Source organism: Pecten maximus, chromosome 12 (genome assembly GCF_902652985.1).
Source record: "Pecten maximus chromosome 12, xPecMax1.1, whole genome shotgun sequence".
Classification (NCBI taxonomy): Eukaryota; Metazoa; Mollusca; class Bivalvia; order Pectinida; family Pectinidae; genus Pecten; species Pecten maximus.
The window spans coordinates 1,813,366-1,829,205 of NC_047026.1; positions in this window are offsets into that span (position 1 = coordinate 1,813,366).

A 15,840-nucleotide genomic window follows, 5' to 3' on the forward strand; every position below is an offset into this window, starting at 1 on the left:
TAACTCACCAATACTTTAACTACTACATACCAAAGGTCAAGGGTCAGGGGTTATGATAGGTCAAAGAAATGCAATGAGATTTTTTTGATGATTTTGCCCATGTCTGTCTGTTTGTTTATTTGATTGTTTGTTTGTTTGTTTGTTTATTGGGTTTATCGCTCCGTGAACAGCCATGGTCAGTTTGAGACGGGGTCTATTTGTATGTGTAGTAGTTGGTGAATACCTCGCTGAATGTTAAACAGATTAAAATAATTCCTAACAAATATAAACTACTATGTATAGCAGATCAACATTACAGAATAGACAATCTGGCCTTAAGGGCAGACACACGGCCATATTGGAATGGTAAACGGTGGCCATGTCAGTGTACGAAACATAGAATCCAACAACAGTATTTCACGAGTTCTCTAGGTACTGTTTTGGAATTATATACATGAAAATATCATTTAGAGTAAATGAGAAAAACGTTTATTGAAAAGGAAGTTTTTAATACTTGCCATTAGATGAAGTCCAAGATTTCATTTTTTTTCAAAGTCAATACAATTCCTGAATATAAAGTGAGCATCATCTGTTATCCTCGAGGAATGCATAATTACTTTTCAAAATTAAAATTGATTTATGTTATTTAGATGACACTTGAAGCGAATATAACTGTAAAAATCACCGTTGGAAAATAATACCAGGGTCAATACGCTTATATGTTTTAATTAAAATATCTTTTAACCGAGACTTTTCCTTAATTAGGATAATTAGAAGTATCTGCAATCGTGTTTTGTCAACACTTGATCACTGCAAAATAATAACAACCATTTGGTACGTCCTACAAGAATCCACGTGTTACCTCTCATAAGTTGTCGTGGTTGTGTCCTTGGGCAAGATACTTTACCCTTATTCCTTTGGACGGTATTCGACGGGCCTCCCCATGGTATGTTGTTCAGTGAGGTAGTCACCAACTACTACAAGGAGACCCGCCTTAAAATGATCCTGGTTTTCACAGGGCAATAAACTCAGCAAACAAACAAACCGAACGCTGCACGAGCTCGTCAATCGCACCCACGTGACCCATTCGGCATTCTCCGTATGGCATTGTTGATAAACATCAAGCAAAATAGACAGCGTTTTAAAACCCGAAAACATATATATGTACAGAACATTTTACGGTGTATGCTCTGTTATCGTTATATTTTAAACCCATTTCACTATTCATCAGAAGAAATCACCGTTCAATGATCATGAAATCTTCAGTTATAGTCGCTTTAATGAGCATGAAATCTACAGTTATGGTCGCTTAGAACATTCAGAACTTAACATGAACTTTACGCACCAGCTTTAGAGTCTACTTGAAATAATGATATTATGTCGGTTTTCTTATTACATTATGAGCAAGCATCAGACTTCGACTGAAATCACCACGTACAACCTGTTACACCACACCACTCCCTGTAACGTGTAACACTAACAATTGGACAGAATGGACAGAAACACACCAGACAGCATTTACATAAAATTACATCATAAATCAGCGTTTTGTGTTACATTAAATAAAAAAGTAACCATAATTACACTATTCGTTCGGTTTGATTATTGGAAATAAGTACCACTGTCCCATAACTATAACCAGTCTGTAATCTGTATAGAACTATAACCAGTATATTACCTGTCTATAACTATAACCAGTATATTACCTGTCTATAACTATAACCTGTCTATAATTATAACCAGTCTATTACCTGTCTATAACTATAACTAGTCTATAGCTATAACCTGTCTATTACCTGTCTATAACTATAACCTGTCTATTACCTGTCTATAACTATAACCTGTCTATAGCTATAACCTGTCTATTACCTGTCTATAACTATAACCTGTCTATTACCTGTCTATAACTATAACCTGTCTATTACCTGTCTATAGCTATAACCTGTCTATTACCTGTCTATAACTATAACCTATCTATTACCTGTCTATAACTATAACCTGTCTATTACCTTTCTATAACTATAACCAGTCTATAGCTATAACCTGTCTATTACCTGTCTATAAGTATAACCTGTCTATAACTATAACTATAACCTGTCTATTACCTGTCTATAACTATAACCTGTTTATTACCTGTCTATAACTATAACCAGTCTATAACCAGTCTATAACTATAACCTGTCTATAACCAGTCTATAACTATAACCTGTTTATTACCTGTCTATAACTATGACCAGTCTATAACCAGTCTATAACTATAACCAGTATATAACCACTCTATAACTATAACCTGTCTATTACCTGTCTATAACTATAACCTGTCTATTACCTGTCTATAACTATAACATGTCTATTACCTGTCTATAACTATAACCAGTCTATTACCTGTATAACTATAACCTGTCTATTACCTGTCTATAACTATAACCTGTCTATCACCTATCTATAACTACCACCTGTCTATAACTACTCCCTGTCTATAACTACCACCTGTCTATAACTACCACCTGTCTATAACTACCACCTGTCTATAACTACCACCTGTATATAACTACCACCTGTCTATAACTACCATCTGTCTATAACTACCACCTGTCTATACCTACCACCTGTATATAACTACCACCTGTATATAACTACCACCTGTATATAACTACCACCTGTATATAACTACCACCTGTATATAACTACCACCTGTCTATAACTACCACCTGTCTATATCTACCACCTGTCTATATCTACCACCTGTTTATAACTACCACCTCTCTATATCTACCACCTGTCTATATCCACCACCTGTCTATATCTTCCACCTGTCTATAACTACCACCTGTCTATAACTACCACCTGTATATACTATCACCTGTCTATACCTACCACCTGTCTATATCTACCACCTGTCTATAACTACCACCTGTATATAACTACCACCTGTATATAACTACCACCTGTCTATAACTACCACCTGTATATACTATCACCTGTCTATACCTACCACCTGTATATAACTACCACCTGTATATAACTACCACCTGTCTATAACTACCACCTGTATATAACTACCACCTGTATATAACTACCACCTGTATATAACTACCACACGTCTTTTTCTACCACCTGTATATACCTACCACCTGTATATACCTACCACCTGTCTATAACTACCACCTGTCTATACCTACCACCTGTCTATAACTAACACCTGTCTATAACTACCACCTGTCTATAACTATCATCTGTCTATACCTACCACCTGTCTATACCTATCATCTGTCTATTACCACCACCTGTCTATAACTACCACCTGTCTTTAACTACCACCTGTTTATACCTACCACCTGTCTATAACTATCACCTGTCTACAGTACCATAGCATGGTCGCTTATTTTGTTCGTGTACACGGTTTTATTTGTAACATATTACCTTGATTTTCATGTAAATCAAATACGCCGAGTTCTAATACGTTTGAGTTACCGGAACCTCCTGAACAGTCCTCATTCGTGGCGAGGATTCCAAGCACGGGCCCTCACGGGTGAAAACATTTCACTTTGTGTGTGGTATCCCCATCTTACTAACACAAATCCCAGCCAAGTATGTAATGAGCCTAAAACTCGTATTAGTACAACATTGTCTTAAAACAAAGTCATTACGCTTTACATTGCGACACAAATGTGAAACAGCATATAATTCGGGCACATAATGAGCAATGGATAGAGCAAATTAGTTCATTAAATACACGTGTAGTCCTTTGCACGTGCGTGCACTCAACAACCCTGCAGTTGCGCGGCAACATATGCACCACGTTGCATAATACAGAAGCGAAAACGAAATATTCGAGTTTGTCCCAGAACAGAATACGGCGATATGGATTTAGATGTCGCCTCATGAGTCTATTGATAAAAGACGATAATAAATTTTGCCATATTGATAATTATTAGAGAATATCGTTTATACTTATAATGGGTCATTGTTAAATAAAAATCTGCAGATCTTCAACAAGAACGTACATGAAACAGAAAAAAATACATGTACTGTTATCATGAAAATAAGTACTTCTAAAATATTAAAGGTATATTTTAATAAATTTAAAACTTAGAAAACGTCAGAACAAAGATTAAGCCAGGAACTGCACAATAAAAAACAGCAGAAAACACGGAGAAACAATTTGCACGAAGACAGCCGGACTAGAATGTAGAATAAAGATTAAGAAAGTATATGAAAAACCAGAGATTTGAATTCCATAACTTTCACATTTTTTACTTATTGTCATTCCAAATTCTCGGAACCAGTCAAATATCACTTCACCGAAACCTATGTAGGCGAGCAGGACCTAGCAACCCGTTTAATATTATTTCTTCGTGTTGCTTTTGGGGAATAGGCCAAAACGACCACACACGTTGTCCAGAAATGGATGTGGCTTGCGTAATTTCCTATTATCTTATGAAGCCTTTGTTCATTTTTAATTAACTGTTGCATCCTTACACGTGTCTGATGAAATCAGTTAATGAGTAGACGACCAAATTTAGGAATACATATGTACATGGATGTGTTATATTTTGTTACATCAAAAGGTTGAATATTCATTATAGGTTCATACAACAAAAATTGCCGTTTGCACATAGGGCCTACGCTTTAAATACATTTAAAAATGTTTTTGAAAGATTTGGCCACAGGGCACCCCCACCTCACAATCACCCAAGAACATTGTTACATGACTATGTCGATTTTACCGGTATGCTGTTTTTTGTCTTGCTCCATAGAATATTATCAAACAAATTATCGTTTTGATGTCCATTCCTTTTAATGTTTTCAATATTTTGTCTACTCTTCTTGATCTACACATTTTTGGTCCCTAGCATCACTGACGAGTCCTAGAAGGACGAAACATCTGTATGATGTCTCTAGCATCATTGACAAGTCCAAGAAGGACGAAATAGCTGTATGATGTCTCTAGCATCACTAAAGAGTCCTAGAAGGACGAAACAGCTGTATGATGTCTCTAGCATCATTGACAAGTCCAAGAAGGACGAAACAGCTGTATGATGTCCCTGGCATCACTGACGAGTCCTAGAAGGACGAAACAGCTGTATGATGTCCCTAACATCACTGACGAGTCCTAGACAGACAAAAAAGCTGTATGATGTCCCCAGCATTACTGACGAGTCCTAGAAGGACGAAACAGCTGTATGATGTCCCTGGCATCACTGACGAGTCCCAGACAGACAAAACAGCTGTAAGATGTAGTTTTACACTAATCACAAGACTAAATCTATGTCTATCATTCAAATCGTATTCATTTGTGAGTCTTCTGTACAATCCGTTGTCAATATAGTTAACCATAATACTTGTTGTTAAGAATATCAAAGTACGTATTTATAATAACTGATGTAGAAATATTGGCCATTTAGGTTTAGTTTGTTTTTGTTTAACGTCCTATTAACAACCAGGGTCATTTAAGGACTTGCGAGGTTTGGAGGTGGAGGAAAGCCGGAGTACCCGGAGAAAAACCACCGGCCTACGGTCCGTACCTGGCCATTTAGGTAACATTACTGATAATAATATAAAACAATGCTGAAATATAAAAGGTCCCTTATTAAACATGTTTTGCGGAAAAAAATCTCAAATAAATGAACTGCTACCATGAAGACAATAAACGAACACAATATCGACTAGGAAAGACAATCATTAAGTTAGAATGAAATCTCGACGACTCAACAAAGAAACAGGCAGCGGATGTATTTGTTCCTGAAAGGAAAGAGTGCCCAGCACCACATGGGGTTCAACGTCGGAGTACATCGAGTAACGGCAGTAGAAGTCAGACGTTGACGGTGTGTTGACGCTGTGGTATATTGTGTCGTTGTATGTTGACGCTGTGGTATATTGTGTCGCTGTATGTTGACGCTGTGGTATATTGTGTCGTTGTGTGTTGACGCTGTGGTATATTGTGTCGTTGTGTGTTGACGCTGTGGTATATTTTTTGTCGTTGTATGTTGACGCTGTGGTATATTGTGTCGTTGTGTGTTGACGCCGTGGTATGTTGTGTCGTTGTGTGTTGACGCTGTGGTATATTTTGTCGTTGTGTGTTGACGCTGTGGTATATTTTGTCGTTGTGTGTTGACGCTGTGGTATATTTTGTCGGTGTGTGTTGACGCTGTGATATATTTTGTCGTTGTGTGTTGACGCTGTGGTATGTTGTGTCGTTGTATGTTGACGCTGTGATATGTTGTGTCGTTGTATGTTGACGCTGTGGTATATCTTGTCGTCGTGTGTTGACGCCGTGGAATATCTTGTCGTCGTGTGTTGACGCTGTGGTATGTTGTGTCGTTGTATGTTGACGCTGTGGTATGTTGTGTCGTTGTAAGTTGACGCTGTGGTATATCTTGTCGTCGTGTGTTGACGCCGTGGTATATTTTGTCCTCGTTTGGTGACGCCATGGTACATGTATATTTTGTTCGTGTGTTGACGCTGTGGTATATTTTGTCGTTGTGTGTTGACGCTGTGGGATATTTTGTCGTTGTGTGAGGATGTTGTGGTATATTTTGTTTGTGTGTTGACGCTGTGGTATATTGTGTCATTGTGTGTTGACGCTGTGGTATGTTGTGTCGTTGTATGTTGACGCTGTGGTATATTTTGTCGCTGTGTGTTGACGCTGTGGTATGTTGTGTCGTTGTATGTTGACGCTGTGGTATATTTTGTCGCTGTGTGTTGACGCTGTGGTATGTTGTGTCGTTGTATGTTGACGCTGTGGTATATCTTGTCGTCGTGTGTTGACGCCGTGGTATATTTTGTCCTCGTTTGGTTACGCCGTGGTATATTTTGTTTGTGTGTTGACGCTGTGGTATATTTTGTCGTTGTGTGTTGACGCTGTGGTATATTTTGTCGTTGTGTGTTGACGCCGTGGGATATTTTGTCGTTGTGTGATGATGCTGTGGTATATTTTGTTTGTGCGTTGACGCTGTGGTATATTTTGTCGTCCTGAGTTGACGCCGTGGGATATTTTGTCATTGTGTGTTGAGGCTGTGGTTTATTCTGTCGTCGTTTATTGACGCCGTGGTATATTTTGTCGTGTGTTGACGCTGTGGTATAATTTTGTCGTTGTGTGTTGACGCTGTGGTATATTTTGTTTGTATGTTGACGCTGTGGTATATTTTGTTTGTGTGTTGACGCTGTGGTATATTCTGTCTTTGTGTGTAGACGCTGTGGTATATTTTGTCGTTGTGTGTTGACGCCATGGTATATTTTGTCGTTGTGTGTTGATGCTGTGGTATATTTTGTCGTTGTGTGCTGACGCTGTGGCCTATTTTGTTGATGTGTTGACGCTGTGGTATATTCTGTCGCTGTGTGTTGACGCTGTGGTATATTTTATCGTTGTGTGTTGACGCTGTGGTATATTTTGTCGTTGTGTTTTGACGCTGTGGTATGTTGTGTCGTTGTATGTTGACGCTGCGGTATATCTTGTCGTCGTGTGTTGACGCTGTGGTATATTTTGTCGTTGTGTGTTGACGCCGTGGGATATTTTGTCGTTGTGTGATGATGCTGTGGTATATTTTGTTTGTGCGTTGACGCTGTGGTATATTTTGTCGTCCTGAGTTGACGCCGTGGTATATTTTGTCGTCGTCTGTTGACGCCGTGGGATATTTTGTCATTGTGTGTTGAGGCTGTGGTTTATTCTGTCGTCGTTTATTGACGCCGTGGTATATTTTGTCGTGTGTTGAGGCTGTGTTATAATTTTGTCGTTGTGTGTTGACGCTGTGGTATATTTTGTTGATGTGTTGACGCTGTGGTATATTTTGTCGTTGTTTGTTGACGCTGTGGTATATTTTGTCGTTGTTTGTTGACGCTGTGGTATATTTTGTCGCTGTGTGTTGACGCTGTGGTATATTTTGTCGTCTTGTCTTCACGCTGTGGTATATTTTGTCATCTTGTGTTGACGTTGTGACGTAAGTTCTCCTTTTTGTGCTGATTCTGAAGTTTGTCTTTTTGTCGTTGTGTTTTGACGCTGTGATTTTAATTCTCCTTTTGTGTGCCGGTTCTGAAGTGTGTTGTTTTGTGTTGTGTATCTCGGTTTTGTATGCTGAGGATGTGTAACATTCTGCCTTTCTGCGTTGATGTTGTGGTGAATTATATCTTTGTGTGTCGATGTTATCGTATAAGCTGTCCTTGTATATTTGCCCTGTGTGAAAATACACATGATTGAGAGATATGGCTAATAAATAAACCAAAGTAAACAGACTTGTATTGTTTGCCGACCTAACGAGTCTGTACCACACCCATTATATACGTCATCTTTAAAACATAACGAGTTACTGTGTGGGCTGATTACATACGTATCGATACAGTCATGGATCACAGAATATATTGACAACAAACAAAATCACCGTGTAAACAACGTCACCGTGTAAACAACGTCACTGTATATACAACATCACCGTGTAAACAACATCACCGTGTAAACAACATCACCATGTAAACAACGTCACTGTATCAACAAAATCACCATGTAAACAGCATCACCGTGTAAACAACGTCACCGTGTAAACAACGTCACCATGTAAACAACTTCATCGTGTAAACAACATCACCGTGTAAACAACATCACCGTGTAAACAACATCACCGTGTAAACAACGTCACCGTGTAAACAACGTCATCGCGTAAACAACATCACCGTGTAAACAACATAACCGTGTAAACAACATCACCGTGTAAACAACGTCACCGTGTAAACAACATCACCGTGTAAACAACATCACCATGTAAACAACATCACCGTGTAAACAACATCACCGTGTAAACAACATCACCGTGTAAACAACGTAACTGTATAAACAACGTCATCGTGTAAACAACGTCACTGTATAAACAACATCACCGTGTAAACAACATCACCATGTAAACAACATCACCGTGTAAACAACATCACCGTGTAAACAACATCAACGTGTAAACAACATCACCCTGTAAACAACATCACCGTGTAAACAACGTCACCGTGTAAACAATGTCACCGTGTAAACAACGTAACCGTGTAAATAACGTCATCGTGTAAACAACATCACCATTTAAACAACGTAACTGTGTAAACAACTTCACCATGTTAACAACATCACCGTATAAACAACGTCACCGTGTAAACAACGTCACCGTGTAAACAACATCACCGTGTAAACAACACCACCGTGTAAACAGTGTCACCGTGTAAACAACATCACCATGTAAACAACGTCACTGTATAAACAAAATCACCATGTAAACAAAATCACCGTGTAAACAACGTCACCGTGTAAACAACATCACCGTGTAAACAACATCACCGTGTAAACAGTGTCACCGTGTAAACAACATCATCGTGTAAACAACGTCACTGTATAAACAACGTCACCGTGTAAACAACATCACCGTGTAAACAGTGTCACCGTGTAAACAACGTCACCGTGTAAACAACATCACCGTGTAAACAACGTCACCGTGTAAACAACGTCACCATGTAAACAACATCACCGTGTAAACAACATCACCGTGTAAACAACGTCACCATGTAAACAACATCACCATGTAAACAACGTAACTGTGTAAACAACTTCACCATGTTAACGACATCACCATGTAAACAACATCACCGTATAAACAACGTCACCGTGTAAACAACGTCACCGTGTAAACAACATCACCGTGTAAACAACACCACCGTGTAAACAGTGTCACCGTGTAAACAACATCACCATGTAAACAACGTCACTGTATAAACAAAATCACCATGTAAACAAAATCACCGTGTAAACAACGTCACCGTGTAAACAACATCACCGTGTAAACAGTGTCACCGTGTAAACAACATCATCGTGTAAACAACGTCACTGTATAAACAACGTCACCGTGTAAACAACATCACCGTGTAAACAGTGTCACCGTGTAAACAACATCACAGTGTAAACAACATCACCGTGTAAACAACGTCACCGTGTAAACAACATCACCGTGTAAACAACGTCACCATGTAAACAACATCACCGTGTAAACAACATCACCGTGTAAACAACGTCACCGTGTAAACAACGTCACCATGTAAACAACGTCACCGTGTAAACAACGTCACCGTGTAAACAATGTCACCGTGTAAACAACATCACCGTGTAAACAATGTCACAGTGTAAACAACATCACCGTGTAAACAACGTCACCATGTAAACAACGCCACCGTGTAAACAACATCACCATGTAAACAACGTCACCGTGTAAACAACATCACCGTGTAAACAACGTCCCTGTATAAACAACATCACCGTGTAAACAACATCACCGTATAAACAACGTCACCGTGTAAACAACATCACAGTTTAAACAACGTCACCGTGTAAACAACATCACCGTGTAAACAACGTAACTGTGTAAACAACTTCACCGTGTAAACAACATAACAGTGTAAACAACATCACCGTGTAAACAACGTAACTGTGTAAACAACGTCAGGGTGTAAACAACGTCACAATGTAAACAACGTCACCGTGTAAACAACGTCACCGTGTAAACAACGTCACTGTGTAAACAACGTCACCGTGTAAACAACATCACCATGTAAACAACGTTACCGTGTAAACAACGTCACTGTGTAAACAACATCATCGTGTAAACAACATCACGATGTAAAAAAGCGTCACCGTATAAACAACATCACCGTGTAAACAACGTCACCGTGTAAACAACATCACCGTATAAACAATGTCACGATGTAATCAAAGCATAATTATATCACCGTGTAAACAAAATATAATTATACAGATTGATAATAAATATGCCATAGATTAATATTAATTTTGCTGATTCATACTACTTGTTCAAATTAATTTAAAACACTCTGTTATATCAATAGTTCATATTAACTGTATCACCGGTTCATGCCACACAAGTACATATGATCTTTATTTCAATATAATATCGGGCTAATTTGTGTAAAATACACCTCGGTGTTCATAAGCTTGTTACCAGAAATGCTTTTCTCTTCAACTTCCACACTACAAACCTGTACCATCAAAGACAGCGATTCTTACAACAGACGCTCCAGACTGCCAAACGCCCCTACAGAGTCGTTCCAAGTCATAAAACGAGCAAAATGCTTAAAATATAAATTAATGAATGTCGAATCCGTCCTTTACTGTGTCATAAAAACGTGTTGTTCGCGACACGCCCTCCGTCTGACGTGGGGGCCCTCCGGGTGATGGCTTGTGTTTTAATTTCATAAAGTATGTATTATTTGGATGTTAACCTGGAGTGTTCAGCATCTGCAACTCTACATACAGAAGTCTCTTCATCTATTACACCTGTATCAGAACCTTAATTACCGTCATCACATAATCAGATAATTATTTTTATCATATAATTGTTGGTGGTTTTTGTTTGTTTGATTTACAACAAATTAAATTCCATTTTGTTTATTTCCTTAAGTGAATAAGAACAATGTCTGACTGTATAAGGTATATCGGACTCCTAGGAAGGTACATGTACATTTATTTCTATTACGAGAAAATGCCCTGTTGGTATTTTCGTAGTTTCAAGTTAGTTTCAAGAGAGTAGTTTAATATATATATGTATTTCGGCTAAATCCATTGTATTTATTTTCGTGGTTCTTGATCCATCACGAAAACCACGAATGTTTCACACCACCAACATTCAATGCCATACAGTATACCGTTTTCAGAAAAACAATCATGATATTCAGAAGAAGAAAAATATCAAAATTGAAGATATGTTTAATACCATAATGATACGATCTGTTTGTAAAATTGTTGTTTCGTATGCAAACTTTAAAGTTATATTTTTTTCTATTCTTATTTGTCTTTTAATTGTAAAAGACTATAATTACTTTTGCAGTTGAATCATTTGGAAAGGGTGAGCTAACTGAATTATCTTTATTGAAAAAATTCAAGTAAAAAATGTCTAAAACTTGCTGGTTATTTCAAACATAATGATTATCTGTCTGCTAAATCAATTCCTTGAAGTGCCATAAATTGTATTTTAATACCTAAACATGTTAAAAAAAGTTACGAGTTATGATGCTAATTCAAACCTAACCGTAATGGATCCAGCATGTTTACCTAAAGCACGTGAGAGCGAGGAATACATTTCATGCGTTTGGTGTCATCATCGTTTATTTCAATATTTTCATGCAGATGACGTTTGTTTTTATGACTTCATCCTTGAAAGTGAAGACTTTCAGTAATTTATAACGTCAAGGACGAAACTTGGCAGGAACGAGAGGATACTAATAAAGTGAGCCGACGCCGGTCGGTAGTTTACGGACAGGAGCTCCTGGCAGAGGTGCTGGGGCTGCTGTCTTCATCACGTGCGTTGCGCGCGCTATATTACCAGATGGATTACACACGTAACAATATTTAATTATGGTGCTAATCCACCCACCAGACAGAACGTCGAATGATTTACGCATTTTGTCTACATTATGTATGATAACGACTTAAGCGATAAGGTTACCCCGAGTCCTCAATCGGAACCCCTCGTCATTTTCTCCGAAACTAGACAGACGGAGGCGAGGTGTTCCGATTGCCGGAGTCCTTTTACTTACCGATGATTTTTAAACGTATTTTAGTGTTTAGACACAACTGGATTGGGCGCAATTTTTAACAACTTATAAAAGCTCCCATCACAAATATATATTACAAAGATTGTGATAGCGACACGGTAAAATTATAATGATTACGAGAAAGAAAAGCAAAGAAGAATGACAGGACGAAAGACAGATCCAGAGATCTAAGAATAAGATGAATGTTGCTACTTTAGGATATACAAATACAAGGGTTAATAAGCGATTTAAACAATATATATCTTTAAATACACTTAATTAAAACTAATCAAAAACTGATGCATGGAACATTTTAGCTACACATCCAAAACACGTCTCTTATGACAAAAACACATCTCTTAAATCCTTCATCGGGTCAGGCGTGAACTTCATAGGTATGATTCAATATGAAAAACTCAAAAGCAAAATTGGACAGCATCAATTTAAGAAGAAACGAATTACATGTAATACAATATTGATTGTATTGTAGTGCTGGTGGCGTATTGAATAAAATAAAGGAGTATACCAAGTCAACATTTACATGTTTAGAAAAGATAAGTCGGAAAACTCGAGGTCAGTAAAAATTTAATTTAAACTTTAACTCGATTTTGACCCCTGGATGTGTATAATACCAAGGGGCCGTGATAGCTCAGTCAACCACCTAACCTCAGGGGAAGATTCAAGGTGAGCGGTTCGACGCTACCAAACCTGTGTTGGTTTGTGTTTTTCAGGAAGTTGAGAAACGGGTCGGTCTGTGCTGTCATTGGACAAGATACTTTACCATAATTGCTCTAGATGGCATGCGACGGGCCTCCCGTATGTTGTTCAATGTGGTAGTCACCAACTACTACAAGGAGACCTCGCCTTAAAATAACCCTGTCTGTTCACGGGTCGATAAACCCAGTAAACAAACAACAAGTGTATAATATTTGCGTACTAACTCGCGGACTTGTGACGGATTTTATGAGTTTGTTACAAATAAAATACCTCTTGCGCCCCTATTTCCATTAAGACTGAAAAAAATTGTTAAAATTGATAGTCTCGTTCTTCGCTTTGCATACATTGACATAGACATTCCGGGTGAGTAATCTAGATATATTTCTCGAAGGATTAAGACAAAGGCTGGTAATTTTTTTAAACAAATTATCTCTGAAAGGTTAATTTTTTCTTGTAAAATAAAACAATAGATTTAATAACTTCATATGTAATTCATATCTGTTTTTTTCCAACTGTGCACAAACCTTTAGTATAGGTTTGCTCTGTCAGTCTGAATAATACAATTGTCGGACATAAAACTTAGAATAGCACCACAGCATATATCAAAGCCTCAGAGACGTGGTACAGCCGCCAAAACGAAATCACATGTTGATTTCTTGAATCAATTGTAATATGCACGTGGGTGTCCTACGTGTACATCCGGTTAATCTGCTGGCTGAGAAAGTATAACCGTGTCTGTGTATACATTGTATATGTCGAAGTAGTCTTATTTATCTCGAATTACTTGAACTGAAACACATCCGTGTATCATTGCTCGTGGTATTGTAAGCACGCCGCGCTGGAATCCAGTCTGCATTATACCTATCACGAGAGCACTGCACGTGCAAACGCACTTGTTTAGAGAGCCAACTGCACAAATAATCATACCCATACAATGCCGTATTTTAAACGATTCTTCGTGAGTCATGCTGCACTTCACAAAAACAGACACTCAGGACAATGCGCACTTATATAATCCTTCACAAAGACTGAAACTGATTCAGATTATTGAAAGTTTTTTTTTATAACGGAGATTCTGATAAGTTATTGATAACATTACGTCACAAATCCGTAAAGCATTGAATTTGTAATTTAATTGTGTCACCATATGTTAGCGTTGAATATCAAAATAGAAATTAATATATTTGAAGATGATTTATAACTGCGCATGGTGTAGTGATCCCAAGTATGCCGGAGTTATTTCCCTTCGTATTGCTTGTAGAAGATTTCGGTGTGATTTTTGTATTGTAACTTTCAGCGTTATTTTCGTATTCCATTACCAAATGACATTCTTTATCAATTCAAATACATAGTGTATTCTATAGATTTTCACGTTATACCATATATATCTAAAACATTATTATTATAGAAAAGGCCATTAAGCAAAGAATAGGTATTAATTGTCACTTACACAATAGAAATTACTTCCTATGCATATATTGTAAGCGGTGACAACTAAAGTTTAGACATCTAAAATCCCGTCTTGTGGATATTCGCAATTTTTACGTATCCGATAATCTTGATGCACTTTATCACAAAAAAAAAATGCTTGCAAGAAAATTTCATCCCGATTTTTTATTATCTCAAAATACTAGGCTAAGCATTAAATGTTCATTGAAATTAAATCTCAAAATAATTCCAGCTTTACGTGTAAGGGAAAGATATCAGCTTAACACATCCTAGCCATGACACGTGACACTTGAATGAGGCAATTGGACGAAACATGTCAGTTTTTTCCTTAATTTCATAAATGCTAATGGTCCAAAGAAATACAAAAACCACAAAACACAGTGTGATCCCGCGCGGAATTATAATTTGCGAGTAAATTTGACAAAGTTCTCCTAATATAACTCTCAACGTGACATAACCTTCCTGTAGTTTTCACCAACGAATCGCTTATAACTGTTCTGATAAATAAGAATAATTGTGTTGTATGTAAATATGATGAGAAATTCGGGCGCCATGTCAAACCGGACAGTCTTGAAATATATGGACAAAACAGGCCGGACCGTTTGTGGTGACGTAGTTATGTAACTATGACAACGAATAATGCCGACAAAAGATACACTTGACACAATTAGCATAAGCGAATATTTCCTTCATTTGAATGCAAATATAATATATAACGTTACTGTAGTTAGGGAAGCAGAAACTAGCATTCGGCTGACATCGGCTGATTCATTCGGAACACCTCGCCCCGATTACAGTACCTTCCCAATCGGAACACCTCGCCTCCGTCTGCGAACGTAGGCTCGGAGGTAAGTGTATGAATACACATGAAAATGATGGGTCCAGGTGATTCGCCGGACGATGACCAAATTACCGCGAACTATAGCTGTCGATAGGGTAAACAACATGGCTGCGCCCAGTCTATTCCATGCGGTTTTTAAGTATTTCACTGTATATGTGAAGAGTAAGCGTTATATAAGTGTTATTGACATGTTTTTCATTTTAGTTTTGTGTTATATTTATGATCCAACCGTATTTGTAAAGATTACAGAACTACTGTGTGTGTACCGGTACATGAAACTT